The sequence below is a fragment of the Populus trichocarpa genome, chromosome 16 (assembly GCF_000002775.5).
Source record: "Populus trichocarpa isolate Nisqually-1 chromosome 16, P.trichocarpa_v4.1, whole genome shotgun sequence".
Lineage (NCBI taxonomy): Eukaryota > Viridiplantae > Streptophyta > Magnoliopsida > Malpighiales > Salicaceae > Populus > Populus trichocarpa.
In genome coordinates this window covers 10,493,346-10,510,667 of record NC_037300.2, presented here as the reverse complement: position 1 = coordinate 10,510,667, position 17,322 = coordinate 10,493,346, and the positions used below count along the sequence as shown (strand labels likewise).

General features: G+C 29.5%; 1 long non-coding RNA gene across 1 annotated transcript; it reads right to left on the bottom strand.

Moving 5' to 3' along the window:
* Positions 1 to 14,647: 14,647 nt before the first annotated feature.
* LOC127903898 (uncharacterized) lies at positions 14,648 to 17,026 on the bottom strand. The gene is made up of 3 exons (XR_002978425.2): positions 16,804 to 17,026; positions 15,852 to 15,911; positions 14,648 to 14,898 (listed from the first exon to the last, which is right to left on the bottom strand). It is a non-coding gene; the product is annotated as an uncharacterized LOC127903898 (long non-coding RNA).
* Between the last annotated feature and the right edge of the window lie 296 nt (positions 17,027 to 17,322).

Here is a 17,322-nt window from a genome sequence, read left to right as displayed (position 1 = left end):
ATTTCATAGCCTTAAGTTTTTTTTTGGAATTAATATTAGATATTTCTTTTAAATAGCTGATAGGCTTATTAATTATGAGAAACTCATTATTTTTAGCTTTTATGAGAAGTCTATATTTTATTGGTGTATAATGTGTCCTCCCAAAGCCATGGAGTTCTTGTAATTCTTGAGCTTTTAGTTGAACATCCAATGTTATAGTCTCAGACTCAAGTTCTATTTGGATGTCAGTTTATGGTTCTTGAACCTTTTCAAGTTTTATTTTCCTCTCAATACTTCTTTCAAGAACAAATTCTTTCTCTAAAAAAATAATATGTGTTAAGACAAACACTTTTTGTTCATTGAGTTGGTAGAAATAATATCCAATAGTTTTTTTTTAATATCCCATAAACTTATATTTATCTGACTTAGTTCTGGTTTTTTAAATACAATACATTTCACATGAGTGTCATAACTTCAAATCCTTAAATATAATAAGTTTGGTTTCATACCTTTTCATATCTCGTATGGAGGTCTTATCAATTGATTGTGTTGTCACCTTTTTTAAAAGGTAAGCAACACTTTATAGGGTATAACCCTAAAAATATTGTGAAAGGTTTATATAGCTAATCATGGATATCCAATAATGTGTGATTTTTCCTTTCAGAAATCCCATTATGTTATGGTGATCCATAATGTGTCCATTATGAGAGAATCTCATTCTCTTTTAGATAATCTTAAAATTCTTGACTTGAGTATTCACCAACTTAATCTGATCAAAGTAATTTGATACTCTTTCAAGTTTGTTTTTCAACTTCACTTTTGAATTCGAACTTTTAAAATGATTCAAACTTGTGTTTCATCAAATACACATAACCATATCTAGAATAATCATTAGTACATGTGATGAAATACATATATCCACCTATGACATCAATAATTATTGGTCCACATACATCTATATGTATTTTAAAAAATTCACTAGATCTTTCAAGCTTTCCAATAAAAGGTGTTTTAGTAATCTTATCCAATAAATAAGCTTCATAAGTTTCATATGATTCATAATAAAGAAAGATCAAAATACCTTTCTTTATATAACTTGATGATTTTTGTTTCATTAATATGACCTAGTTTACAATGACATCAATATACATCCCTTGCATGTCATTTTAATTGGATGATTATGGACATATCTAAACTAATTTTCTCGAGTCATTGAATGGAATTAGGTGATCAAAACCAATGGTAGATGCTATAAATCTTCATAAGTCCTTGCAAGCATTGTGAATGTAACATTTTTCACTATTATTGATGTGAATTCTAGCGGAACTTAATGGAATTCACGAACCTAAGATCTATCTAATCCAAGTTTAAGTATGAAATTGAGCTTATCACAATGAAGACTTGCTCCAAGACAACAAGACTATAAACCACCCAATCACAACACCTGCACTTGGAGATAAGCAAAAAAAGTATAAAATTACTAGCAAAAATTGGTCAATTTAAGAGTTTAAGTTCAATCAAGAAACAAGAAAGACAATATTTTTATTTTTTTTAAAATCATTTTTCTTCAATATTCTTCATAAAAAGTACTTATACTAGAAAGCTAAGTAATCCTAGTTTTCCTAATGGGTCACACATAAACCCAATTTAAATAATACCCAAACCAAGCTAAAACTAGCCCAAACTAATTAAAATAAACAAATTTGAAACTTAAACAAGTGTTGCCACATAAAACAAAGATATATCAATAGCTCAATTAATTAAAATAAGACAATGTTAGTTTTTCTCATAATTTGCTGGTAATATTAAAGCCCAACTTCAAACGAATGATTATCTCTTGTCTTAATGAATTTGAAGGTGTTCCATATAGCATTGGAAATGTATGAAAGTCTAGTTTCTAGCCCAACTAGAATAGCATTAAAATTCTACCTATAGCTTCAGTTATGATCAAAATAGTAGCTAAAGGTCAAACTATCCGATTTGAGTCTTTGTATCCTAATCCTTGTGTGATGGCCTTGGTTCCACCAACAAGTCCTTCTTGAACATGAATTAAATTAATCAAGGCTTGATCTTCATTATTTATTACTATCTTAAAGTCCACCTTATCCTATATATCCTGAAAAAAGTCTATTGAAAGCCTCTGTACACCTCTTAGCCCTAAGCCTTGTCACTAGACCAACTGGAACCTCCAATTGATCATTTGGTGTTGCTTGGATCGTATCATTCCCTATATTCTAAAAAGAATTTGACCTTGAATCATCACCTACATCAAAGAAAGAGAGATCAACAACATTAAATGTAACATTAACACCATACTCACCCAATAGATCTATTTTATAGGCATTGTCATTAATCCTTTCAATGATTTGAAAATGACCATCTATTTGAGGCATTAATTTAGATTTTCTTTGTTTAGGAAATCTTTGTTTCCTTATATGCACCCAAACTTAATCACTTGGTTCAAACCTCACTAATTTTCGTCCTCTTTTAGCCTTGAATACATATTGTTCATTTTTTTTTCTCTATTTGATGTCAAATCTATGCATGTATGTCCTTCACCATTTATGCTTTTTTATTACTATCAAGACTAACCCTTTTATCAACAAGTAAAGCAATCAAATCCAATGGTGTTAAAGGATTAAAACCATAAACAATCTTAAATGGTGAATAATCAATAGTAGAATGCACACTAAAATTATATGCAAATTCAATAAAAGACAAACAATCTTCATAATTTTTAAAATCTTTGGAATGATAGTCCTTAATAATTAAGTTAAAGTCTTGTTTACAACTTTAGTTTGGTCATCTATTTATGGGTGATAAGTAATAGAAAATAAAAGTGTAATCCCTAACTTACCACACAAAACCTTTCAAAAATAACTCAAAAACTCAACATTTTGATCAAACAAAATGCTCCTAGGAACACCATGTAGTCGAATGACCTCTCTGAAGAAAAGGTCTACGATATTTGTTGCATCATCAATTTTATGGCAAACAATGAAATGTGTCATCTTAGAAAATCTATCCACAACAACAAATATGGAGTCTCTTCCTTTCCTAGACCTAGGTAAATCCAAAATAAAATCAATAGAAATATCAACCCTATGTTTTTTAGAAACAAGTAAAAGTGTATATAACCCATGAGGCTTTACTTTAGACTTAGCATGTCTACAAGTTATGTATCTATCATAAATTCTTTACACATCTTTTTTCAAGTTAGGCCAATAAAAATATTCATGTAAAACTTATAAAGTCTTAGCAATTCCAAAATGCCCCATTAAACCTCCCCCATGAGCTTTCCTTATAAGCAATTCACGCATAGAATAATTAAGCACAAATAATCTATTCTCCTTAAACAAAAATCCATCACTCCTAAAAACTTTATCCTTGGCCGAAACTTTACACTCAACATATATGGTACCAAAATCATTATCATCATGATATAATTCTTTAATATACTCAAATCTTAACAATTATTATTTAGAGCATTAAGAAGAACATACCTTCATGACAAAGCATCTACAACCATATTTTCCTGAACTTGCTTGTACTTAATCAACTTTTTCAATGTTAGGTATCGTAAACCATAATTTGTCAAAGTGTTCAGCCTATAACACACGAATAACTAGTAAGAAATCTCATAAGACCCTTTTAGGGAAGAGAGAGAGAGAGATCGTTATGCCTTTGAGTACTGCCAACTCTTTCTTTTTGTATTTTCAGGTGTTTGTGTATTATATGTTTTATAGCATAACTTATATCTCACTGAAAATATGAGACATAATATTATATTTATAAGGAAACTTAATAACCCTATAAATAAAAATTTTTTTTGCATTGCACCCTGCAAATATCAAATATATTATTATAACTTTTCTTATTAGAAATTTGTTCAATCAAGTCCCTACTTTATTTTTCTAGGTTTAGAATTATAATTTCATGCAGTAATTACTTTTTAATCCTTAATATTTAAAACCTATTTATAGTTAAGTGACAACTGATTAATCATTCAAATTTAATTTATGTATAATTGTTCTTGTATGTGTGACCCTTTAGGTTTCATAATATGTTGGCCCAAGTATAAATCACAATTCTAAACAAAAATTGGATTAAATAAATTGATTTATTATCAATTCAATAAATAAATTAATTTATATTTAAAGATCAAGTATAATGTCTAAAAATGAGTCATGATCCACCAAATATTAGAATAATTATAAGTGGTTTGACTTACACTTTCAGTAACTATTTTTTCAGTGTAATTATTATCCATTCATTAAGAATGTTTTGATTCAAACAATAAAATATAAAGTGGCTTGCTCTGTCAAATCATGTTTGTTTTTAACACCATAGTCATTAATGTTTTTGAATGAGATTTGAATAAGATTTAAAATTCTTTTCAAATCTCATTCCACTTTACACAATGATTCTACTATTTGAAAACTAATGAAGAACTTCTCTAATTTACTTAGGGTAATGAATCATCTCTTGATCACTTAAATACCTTCATATAGTTTTTGTTATACCTAATATCTATCTATTTATTACTCTTGATTAGAATAACATGAATTCAAGATCAAATCATAGCATTCTTTATATAAGATAACCTGATGATCTCATGTTTAAGGATCATTTACACAACTATTATGTGAGCATGTCCATATACACAAATGATCTCTCCATATAAAACCTTTATGCGGTTAGTTTAATGTGCATATCATCCGACAAGCACCTATATATTAGTTCCACATATACCTTATAACTCAACTTATAAGAACAATTGTTTTCTTTCATAAGAGAAAGAACATAATATGTATTAGTTTCAGTGGTTCTAATTAATGTCCAATTTTAATAGATCATTGACCAAAAATATTTAGGAACAATGCTTTAATGCAATAGAAATCTTATAATTATAAAAAAAAACTTTATAATTTTATTTACAAAGCCTTTTTGATCTAAGGACTTTATCTTCACTCTAGGCTTGTTAATAAAATATAATAAATATTAAATATAAAGAATATCTTTATTAATAATAAATGTCACACCTGAATTATGATTTAAAACTTGGAAGGGAAATATTTTTTTTTTGTGTTGTAGGGGAAAAGGTTTAAAACTTATGAAAAGAAGTCACCACATAATATTATGGTTACTATGAACCCAACTAGTCTTTTAGAGTTCTTAGGTAAAGGATTAGTTATGCTAAAAGAAAAATACTATCACCCTAAAACATCCTACTTGAGGTAAGCTGCATTGTTACTTACCTTTTATTCGTAATAGTTTATTGTGCCTAATATTATTGGTTTATCTACATAGATGAGAACGACTAGTATAATCAGTTAAACCCTGGATGGATGAGTAGGTTTAAGCCTATCTATTTTAAAGTCCAGGTCATTTTTGCCACTTCCAATTGCTTGGTAAATCCCACATTTCTATAGTACCAAGGTTCATTTGTAATTTTTGTTGATTGAGATTTTTATACCCCAATCCTAAATATCCAAGTAATAACCATTATAGATTAATCTATTTTAAAAGTGTGGGATTAATGTTTAAGACTTACTATGGAAATTAATACCCCTGATAGATAGTTAGGTGTCATTAATAGATATTATACCTAAGGATTTAAAATTTTAAAAGAAAAACATGTTTTGAAACATAAAAACGAAAGAAATAGAGGTGTTACTCCTTATTAACATTCAAGGTAATAACTCATTATGAATCTATTTACCTTAAATACTTTGAGTGAATAACAAAACATTTATTCTTGACAAAGTTTTTTTTTTTAAATAAAAGTTTTTTAAAGAGGTTTTAGAATGCCGACCTATAAGGGCCTTTTAATATGGGCCAAACCTCACATATGGTATATCCCATAATCGAGGTTGCAATGTACACCACAAGAGGTACACACACACACACACATATATTAAAAATAGAGATATGCAAATGTAAAATGCTTATATGCATGAATATACCAAAATGACAATGATGATTAGCAAAACTTACGTGAATACTAACTAGATACAAAAAATATTTTGACGTGTAAGAGGCCTTGCTAAAATGCATGGAACTTGAAACATTTTTGTTATATGAATATAAAAATTAGGATAACTACTATAAACATAAGAGTGAAAACCATAGATGATAACTTAACCCTAAAATAAAGAGTTTCAAGCTTTAACATTGTCATTCATGCATCATTTTACACATAAAGAAAACATGCAAATAACACCTAATATTCACACTTGTTATAATTAAAGATAACATAAACATTAACAAAATAAGCCAAGAAAACATGTATCATTAAAATTAAGGCACCCTATATTTGCATATATTATTAAGTTAAGTATCTTGAGATGCAAAAACCCTAGATTGAAAGATTTTTAAATTTTAAATCATCCTCATTTTTTAAATCTCAAGGCACCTGTATTTATTATCCAAAATTAAAAATAAGAACCTAGGTTTATTTACTCTTTATAAATTTTATACACTTGAACAACAAGAAAATAAATATCAAATGCATGATTTCAAATAAAACTAAGGGAAAAAAAAACAACGTACACACATGACCTACAATCTTTATTCTCCTAAAAGGAAAAGCTTCCTAATTTCAAGCGTTAGGCTTTACCCTATTAAGCGTGATAGGTATTGAATAGGTAACAAGCACAAAAGAGGTATTTAAAGCAAAGAAAAAGGACAAGGCTTACCTAGATGAGTTGGTGTTGTTGTTTCGATTGAATCCAATTGGCTAAAGTTGTTTAAAGATGTTATTAACTCTCTTTACCACTTTCATTACTCCTTATAAAGATTATTATGAACCCAAGACCTTCAACTCTACATCCTAACCCAAGAGACTATTAGACAAAAATGCTAACTACTATTTTGAACCGTTGTTGTTGTTGTTGTTGTTTTTGTCCATATTTACTATTGTAGTTATTAGAAGCCTCTTATTAGCGATTGATATTGTCGTTATTTATTCTTGAGACATTACCACACTTTTTAGGTGCCTAAGAGCTATAGGATAAAATGAGGGTTCATGTTGTTATGCAACACAGTCGATGCCATTATCATTGAAAGTAAGACCCACCCTTGTCCTAGGATTTTCTTTCAAATAAACCTTATCTCTTCTCCTTCCACTCTTCCCCCCTTTTCTTTTCTCTATTTAGTCTTTCTATTTTTTTTCTTCTTTGTTCTTTATTTCTTATTCTATTTTTTTCATTATGTGTAAACCCTCATTGTTTTTTAAATAATAAAATCTTGTTGTACAAATATATGTTTTTGGTTGACTATTTTAAGTTGTTAAAGTTTTAGAATTTTACTACTTTAAAGCAAATGAATAGAACTTTAATTAAGAAAACTTGGTTAAATGAAAGGATGAAATTAAAAGAATGGAAGGGAAATAACATTAATTAAACTTCTTCACTAACACTCTAAGGCAGGCCAAAAAGAAAGAAAAACAAATGAGAGAAAATCATAAGGAAAACCAAATAAACCCATCCTAAAATCATAAAAGAGAGATAGATTAAGTAATCACAAAGTGTTATAAAAAGATTTGGATAAGAAAAATTAGTAAATTCAAGGTCTGAACCATTGAAATTCTAAGTTAAGGGATTTTTGGAGGGGAGGAAGAAAAGTGAGGATAAAAGAGTTTTGCCAAGCTTTCAACCTTCCTTTTTCTTTAAGTTGGGAGGTAAGAAACTTCTTCAAAACATTTGATTGAGATAGTTTGTGTATATTGTTAAATTGAAAGTTTTAGTGTGTAAGGATATTTGAAATTGTATGTTAGGATATTAGATTATATGTTTTGATTATTAAATTGTGTGAAAATTAATGGGTAACAACTCAATTTGAAGAATATGAAGAAAAATTTGTCCTCCTCTTAGACAAGAGTTTCAGCCAAATAGGGGGAAATGGTGTTTGGATTATTGAATGCAATTGATAGATTAATTATGTAAAATTATTGTTAATTAAGTGAATAATGTATGGTAAAGTGATTGGATCAATTAAAAGAAAAATAATCCCCATGGTTAAGGAATGAAAAATTTCGGCTAAAACACAAAACATTAATTAGAATGGTTAATTTACCATGGAATATGGTTATTAGCATGGTAATTTAATTATTGATGGATAAATAAATGATTGATTTCAAGGAAATTCAAAATGGATTATTATTCCCACTCTTATGCATTATTCAACAAAAAAAGAAGAAGAGATATTTATAAGTTCATATCATTGATTTGAAAACTTAGTCATGATGGTGAAATGGAATTGTAGATTATGTGTGGATGAAGATTTGAAATTTATACAATGTATGTGTTGTTACAGGTGAGACTACGAATACAATACATCAACTAGGAATGATTAGCAGAGCACAAGTTACAGGTTGGTGTCAAACACCATAACCTTTTTAATTATTTATTTAAAGTTAAGCATGTTATTGAATTCTTGTTTAATTCAAAAATTCATGTTGTCAAATAATATACGTTAAACTAGTTATCCCGATTTAGGGACTAGCGCCCGGTTTAGGCATGCTGAGCTAGTTATTTTGGTTTTGGGACTAGCACCCAGTTTGAGCATGTTGAGCTAGTTGTCCTGATATGAGGACTAGTGCCTCATTTAGGCACGTTGAGCTAGTTATCATGGTATAGGAACTAGCGCCCAGTTTGGGCATGTCGATCTGGTTTAGGTACTAGCGCCCTGTTTGGGCATGTCAAGCTAGTTATCCTGATTTAGGGACTAACGCCTGGTTTTGGCATGTTGAACTAGTTATCCCATTTTAGGGACTAACACTTATTTTGGGGAAATGTGAGTAACTATACTGGATTTAAGGTCTATGCTTGGTCATGGTTATAAATAAAAGCTCATTTGATAATGGAAAGGCATCCAAGAGATGACCAGAACTTACTTAATATCTTATAGAAACTACATTTACTTTACATGTGTATATGAACATGATAATAACATGTAGGAATTTAACCATTTGAACCTAAAAACAACTAAGTAATTGTTCTTTCATGATGATGAATTCATGTGTTTTGATGATTATATGTTGTTAAGTTCATCATATTCTTTGGTTATTAACTTTTTCTTTACCTTTCTTTTACATCACCTTAATAATAGGCCTATTGCAACCTTGAATAGAGACCATTTGATTCATATGTTGCAAGTAATACTTAGAAATGGAGATAAGATTGGAAAGCAAGTATATGACAGATCATAACATTGATGGAATTTGAGTGAAAACATAAAAGCCATAAACACTTAAGTGTTAAAATGTATACTATTGAGAGGACTTATTTGAAAGTTTTAAAGGCTAAGAAATATTTGAAAGTTGCATTGTGAATAAATTTATGAAGTTTTATTCTTTAATCTATGTTAGCTTGTTTCTTACTTATAATGCTTGTACTATTTGATGTTGTTGGGATATTGTAAGAAAAATTGAATGCTTTGGTGGTTTCCACATAGTTTTTTTTTTTTCAATTTACTTGCTTTTATTTTGAGTTATCAATTTTTCTTTCTTTTTGAATCTTACATCTTATTTTTAGAGTCTATTATCTTTGACTTTTCTTTTCCTTGCTCGAGGACCTGCAAGATCTAAATATGAACGAATTTGATATACTCATATTCGTTTATCTTTATAGTACCTTATTTTTAATCTTTCATACATGTTTTATGTCTTACACTAGCTTAACTTATTTTTGTGCTTAATAGTTGTATGAAGACGCAAAGTGTAAAAAGAAGCTAAATGAAGCATTTTTAGAGCAAATTTGATTGACTGAACCTCTATTTACTATTTGGATTATATTTATAGCAGTAGGCAAAAAATATTTATGATTCAAGTTGTTCTATAAACTAGACATCTCAAGCTTTCCATTCATATATGGTAGGTCCAGTAACTCTTATAGACTAGAGAAAACGACATGTTTGAAGTCAAACTTGAACTCTGCCAACAAACTAGCATGAGTCCAACCTATCTTTTTATGTTGGGATGATGACATGATAGCTTATTAATGGCATGAAAAGGGTTTCACATAACCAGGAAGACTCTTTTAGAAGATAAAAGTCAATGCACAAGTCATTAAATCAAAATATTATAAGAAAACCTAAAAATAGTTTGATTAGAAATTATTTGTTAACCAAAAAACTTCTCCACATCCTCACACACACATAATCAATCCTAAACCTAAAAGAAAAGGGGGATCATGTTCACATAATTAAATCTTATATGCTTAATGAAGGATATTATGAGACTAGGCTTAATTGATGCATGGATGCTGGGCTAACTAAAAATTAAAAATATGTAGAAAAACTTATTGTTTTTCATTGTTGATTTATTTATAATCACAAATTAAATTTAAAAAACATACTTTAATTTAATTATTTATGTTTAATTACCATTGAGGAATACTTCTTATAAATTAAAAATAATTATTCTTTATATTTTATATTATGTCAGTCTGCCTTTTAATTGTCATAATTGATTTCTTCTGTTCTTTTAGCTTTGTAAGTTGTTTTTAGTTAGTTTAATCATAAATAAAATTTCTCTTTTAATTACTTATTGTTTAAATTACATATTAGTTGATTCAATTAGATTATTATATTTATTGCATCTTTACTTTGTTTGCTTTCATCTAAAATTAAATAGCTTATTTTGATTGAGTAATTAAGTTTTAATACTTGTATCTCTGTAGGGCGATACCTATACTTTTTGTACTACAAATAATTAATTTTAAAGGTTTAAATTTGCACTACTTCGACACTCGTCACTCTTTTGAAACCATTTTTTCTTCTCTCTTTGAATCAATTCAATTTTCTTCATTTACAGTGCCAAATTTATGGTTGGAAGTCAAAATCTAATAAAAAATTAAAATTAATTAGAATAAGCACCCAGTTTGAAAAACTAAGGCATATACTAGCAAAGATTAAAAAAAATATCATTTGGCCCATTTATAGTCAAATAACAATGGGATTGATCAATTTTCTTAAAAACAAGTAGTTAGGTACATAGAAAGCCTAAATACAATCACATAAACAACAAACCATCACGAATAGAAGAACTCATCATCGAAAAAAAAAGCAAATTCTGAATATCACAACCACAAACAAAACCTTAAACCAAGTAACTTTAAAAATCTCTCTTTAGATAGTGGATTTGCCTCCTTCTTTTCCTAGCTATAGATCAACCATTTCTTATACTTCTTCCTATATATAGCCAATCCTATTTTTGCCAATAATTTAACCAAATCCCCACTGCTTTTCAAAAAGGATTTGAATAATCCATTTGACGAAGAGCATTAAATGGTTTCATGAAAGAACAAAATCTCAACTACGCAATGTGGTAAATTTTCACTATATAATATTAATTTGTAATGTATAGCATAATCAAGTGGAATTTCAACTTGAATATCTAATACAAGATATCTAAAATTTGGTGCTTGATGTTTTGTTATTATCTCTTAGGTGTTGAATATTAATGACTAAATAGTTATGAGATTTTTATAAAGATTGTAAGCATTGGCTTACACACTAGCAATTCTTCTAAAAGCTTTGGTATCTGAATTCTAAAAGCTTTGGTTTCTAAATGCATAGTGTAACTTTCATATACGTTCATTAACAAACCTTTCAAAAAATATGAAAGATAAATTTGGTTCACTTCTCTCAGCTATATAAATGCAATGGATATTTGGTTTATTGGATTTAGGTAGCCAAATTTTGATGAGGAGAAAAGGATGAAGGTAATGGCTATGGTAGGGTGAGAGTGGTGGCCAGGCTGGGTGAGGGTAATGACTAGGTTTTTTTTTTTTTTTTAATTTGATGGAAAAGTTATAATGTTTAATATAAAAGCTTTTATTCATTAACTAGTTATCTACTCGCGGTACGCTGCAAGACATCTTTTCAATGTCATTTTGAATTCAGGTATGAAAAATGAATATGAAGATGCTTTTAAGTAATGTTAATGAAGAAAGCAAGCTTGATATGTGAAAAAAATGTGAAGGCATTTGTTTTTATGTAAGCATTTGGAAGAATGAGAAAGGAATGCATCTAAAAATTAAAGCACAAATAAAAAGGTGCAAAAAGAAGAGGAAAGTGTTTTTAAACACAAGTAATTACACCTGCATAAACAGTTTATAAGGGTTTGTAAAAGATTATGATATCATATTTATAAGGTTCTAGCTATCAATACTCAGAAAACAAAGATAAATAAAATATATGTTATATGTATAACTGGAGCAAGCTATTTTTGAAAATGGGATTGCATTATAAACATGATGTAAGTTAATGGTTGGATCAGTTATCCTATAAAGCCAAAATAATTAAATGCTGCTAGAAATTTGCAAATTAGGATATTATATAGGGCATATAATTTGTGAATGAAAGCAAAAAGGTGAATTGTGTGATCATGAAAAAGATATATTTTCATTCTTGGATGGTGATATCAAGTATGAATATGTGTTAATGTTATTTTTTTATGGACTATAAGTAGAATACTAAGGTCTTATTTGTTTGTTGAAAATAGTTTTCTTTTGAAAAGTGAATTCATGAAAAGTGAATTATTTTTTGATTTTTGAAAGTATCATAGAAAATAAGTTGGAAAATATTTTTCAGTGTTTAGTTATGTCATGAAAAATGAGCTAAAAAATCACTTATTAATGTTTTAATTTTTTTTTCAAGTTTATTTAACATATATAGAACATTAAATGTATCTACGTGACCACTTATAAGAAAAAATGAGATATAAAAAGTGTAATGGTGGGAAAAAAACAATTCATTACACCATATATTTATATATTATTTATTTTATAAAATGTAACTATACATATAATAAAAATATTTAAAATATAATATTATAGACATGTAACCATTTTTTGGTGTTTGGAGAACATTGAAAATAAATTTCTTTTCTAGGACATCCTAATTTTATAACACAATTTATATCATTTAAAATGTATAATTATTGTATAATGTAACATGTTTTGTATTCAAATGTATTTTCTAACAATGTTATATAAATTAAAGTATTTTACGCACTAATATATCAAATTAATATAATTTTATATTGTATATTAATATATCCTAATATATTAGTTCCTATATAAATATATTAGTAAATTATTATTTTCTTATAATATTATATTTTAAAGTACTTCATATATATAATAATGAGGTCTTCTACCACTTTAGTTTTTTGTCCTTCATGAAAAGGGTTTTCCATTCTTTTATACCGAAACACACACACACACACACACACACAATAATGAAGTCTTGTACCACTGTAGTTTTGTGTCATTCATGTAAAGTGTTTTTCATTATTTTAAATCAAAAAACACTTTTGATTATGTTTTTCTTTGACTGAAAATGAATTATGTTTACTAGTTTTTCATAATATAGTCAAACATAAAAACGTCAGCATCGAACAAACAAGGTCTAATTTTTATGCAAGTCCTCTCATTGATATTTAGTTCTTATACCATTGTTGTGCTATTTGTCAATCATTTGACTTTGACACCATGGCAAATGGATTGTGTATGGTAGTAAGTGAAGCTAAAAATGTTTGAATGGTCTTTAATCAATGTACCATTCAATTTACTATCTAAGGGAGGATAGGAGAGGAAAATTTACTTTGGATTTTTGGATGGTATCATAGATATGGTATGGATTGGTGCATTATTTCTAAAGTTAGAAAGGAATACAAGTAATAAGAGTAGAGGTGATTTATTAAATAATTTTTTTTTAGGATTGATTGCATTAACAAAAAAAAAAAAAACTTTAACATATCTTAACACGAAAAGTTGTATTGAAAATATGAATCGAACAATAGGAGGTGGATATGCAATAAATTTATACAATCAAGAGGAATGTAAATGGTGTTATTCATTTAGTAAGTTGGAAAACATAAAGATGAATATATGCATAATATTAGTTGTTGTACATGCACTTGTGAGCTCATTTAGCTAGTTGTCAATAACAATTAATTATGTCCATGATCTCATTGAATAATATGATACCTCTCATTTTGATAAGATGTTAAACAATTTGATATAGCCATGAAAGCATTTTGTTCAGCGCATTATTCCCTAAATTTCAGCAATACTAAACATGCTAACTCTTTTACTAACTCCATTTCACTAGATAATGCAACCATATGTGAATGATTTTCTATCAATCATACCATTCCTTTATTTGGGAAAGAAATAAACTACTCACTCATACATCAACAATAATAAGCTCACCTAGATGGTCTATTTCTAATTCAAGCTTGGCACTGCTTTTATTAGTTAAGGATATGATACTTGGTATTTAAGTACTAATAAGAGACTCGACATGCTAAAACCAAACTCATGCCATTAAAATATTGCTATATATATGTAACAACCCCAATTTTTCTATTAGTTTATCCGTTAATCTTCCCCCCTATAAAGGGTAGATGGAGCAAATTTTTTTTTTTTTTTCTCGCCGAAATTTCTAACGAAATTTCGGCAGAGTCTCCTCTATACCAGGAGATCCCAAGTTATCGACAATGTACCCTGCACACATTTAGAATTACATCTCATCCACAATCACATCCATGTTTAGCACAATCAATCGCATAATTCATTCCAGATTATGCTCAGGATCATATTCATTCCCAAACTCCATCTTACATCACACGCATAAGTTAATAATTAAAATAGCCAAATTCGAGCACGAAGATTGCATATATATAACACAACATAGTTTAATATTCTAACATAGTCTAGTACATTCTAATATCCCAAGCATAGGTGGATACATTTAACATTTCAGAAACAAAATATTACGAATATAATATTCTATACAGGTTACATGTTTACTGCATGACAAAATTACACCACAAATCCCTAAGTTCTTAACTTATACAAAAAGGGATCAAAGAACTTAAAATCTATTCCTGACGTGAATGGGAGGGACCTGCAAAAATATAAATTTTCCATATAATTAAAAATAAATGATTCAAATACAAGCAATTTACGGAAGAAAAATTAAACAGCATATCTATCTACTTAAATCATAAACCCCTTTTTATGGTTATATAAGAATTCTCTCTTTTTTTTCTTTTTTTTTTTTTCTGTTGACTACTTCTCCCCCCCCCTCCACATCAAAAAGACTATTGCCAACACCATTGGCCTCCATTAGTGTCTTTAGTTGCCCGTCCTGGAACAACTAATCAGTTTCATGAAAATGCCGACACGAACGTAACCGTTTGTGTCATTAACTATTTTTTTTTAAAAAAAACTAAAATAGTTAATCATTGTTCCATATTACCTTGGGAGGTTCTCAGGTATGCCGATGTCAAAAATTCTTAACATCATTAGCTTCCACCTCGGAAAGTTAATCAAGTCTATAAATTTTGCCGATATCGACGTCACCCGCCGATATCATTAACTATTCTGAAACCGAATAGTTAATCAAGTTTATAAATTTTGCCGATATCGACGTCACCCGCCGATATCATTAACTATTCTGAAACCGAATAGTTAATCAAGTTTATAAATTTTGCCGATATCGACGTCACCCGCCGATATCATTAACTATTCTGAAACCGAATAGTTAATCAAGTTTATATTTCTCCTTTCACGTACCGGTAATGTCGATGTTATCCAGCTTGGTTAACATCATCAGCCTCCCATATCAGAAACAAACAAATCAAATTTGAGAAACAGTCATTACCAAAATTCGTTGTTACTCCAAAAGAACCCATAAATTAAATCTAGTCCTCCGTTTCATTTTATTTTATTTTTCGTCATTTAACCTTTCCTTCCTCCCCCCCCCCTTTTCCTCATCAATAAGCACCAAAATTTTATAGTTCAAAAGTTAGTGAAAATAATTATTAACTAGAGGAGATATAGGTACCAAGTACCTACCTGCTGTAGACGCTCGACTTGCGTTCCCCTGTGGTTGTTGTACTCCTCCCGCGGTTCCTCCTGAAACCACAAACACCCATCATTATTCCATATTAGTCCACATATCAAACGCAACAGCAACAATGGAAATAATATTCATTTCTCTTTTACCAAATCTTTTCTTTCTCACTTACATTCCTCATTATTATCCTTTAACTTTTCAGCTCATTTGTAGTCTAAGTGAACATCATAAATTCAATTTTGATTACCGTTTATTCTTTTTGAAGATCAAGACACACTTTATGAAGGGCAAGAAAACAAATTCTACCCTTAATATGGCTAAATTTCGCCGTTTTATCAACTTGGCCGAATCTGCCAACAGGGGTGGCAGCTTGACCTCTCCTCAGTTTTTTATTTGTATCTGGAGTTCTAGGACTCCAAATTAGGCGGGGTCGGATTCGTTGGAAAGCTAACACTTCCGGCTACAACTTCTATGAGGGGACCCTCCCTGAATTCTGTAGTTTTCAGGTCCAAAATCCCCCCAGAAGACAGGGCAGCGAACCTGCCCTGTTTTGCTAATGGAGAAAGTATCTCCATTTCGTCTTAAATCCCTGCTTCTTCATCAGTCACAGCCCCTTCCCTTTATTCATGGCATTCCCGTCTCATTTTATGTCCTCTTAAGGTCACTTGTACCAAATTAATTAATTAAGCATATCATACGTTCTCATTCCCCTCTGCAGTATCCAGCAGAGAACGTGCCCAAAGGAACCAAAAGTTCCCTTCCTCTCTTTTATGCACTCATTTGTTCTTCTTCTTTAAGGCACTTAGATTATTCTAATCCATTAAACCTCACTCATTTCTGCATTTTCCCAACATTTTATGTTAAAGAACCCTAATTCCCAATTCAAGAAAAGCATAAACTTCTAATCAAATTGAAGTTGATTTCATAGAAATTGGAATTAGAACTCCTTACTTGGATGGAAATCTAAACTTTACTTCACAAATTTTTAGAAGAATCTTAGCCTTCTTCTCCTTGTATGTAGTCAGCCACTCTTCCCCCTCTTTTCTTCACCAACTCTTCACTTTTCTTCTTGTTAATTCTTCCACCCGATTGTGTTCCTCCACTTAATAATTCCAAGGCTTATTTGGGTTTACTAATTTTAAGTGTTCACTCCTAGTTTTGATGAAGGAAAAATATGAAATTCTCCTCCCCTCCTTATTCTTATTATCAGCCGGCCATGGATGAGAGAAGGGATGGGTATTTATAGTCCCATCTCTTGTTAATTCCATTTTGGCCCCATCTTTCACCTTTTTTTTTTTTTTTTATATTATAACAACATTTTGAATTATTATAAACCCCCCCCTCTTTGTATATTTTATTCTCGGGCTTCACATTCTTCCCTCCTAATAAAAATTTCGTCCCCGAAATTTAAACTGCATACCTGACTCAAGGAATAGGTGGGGGTATTTTTCCTTAATCTCTGATTCTCTC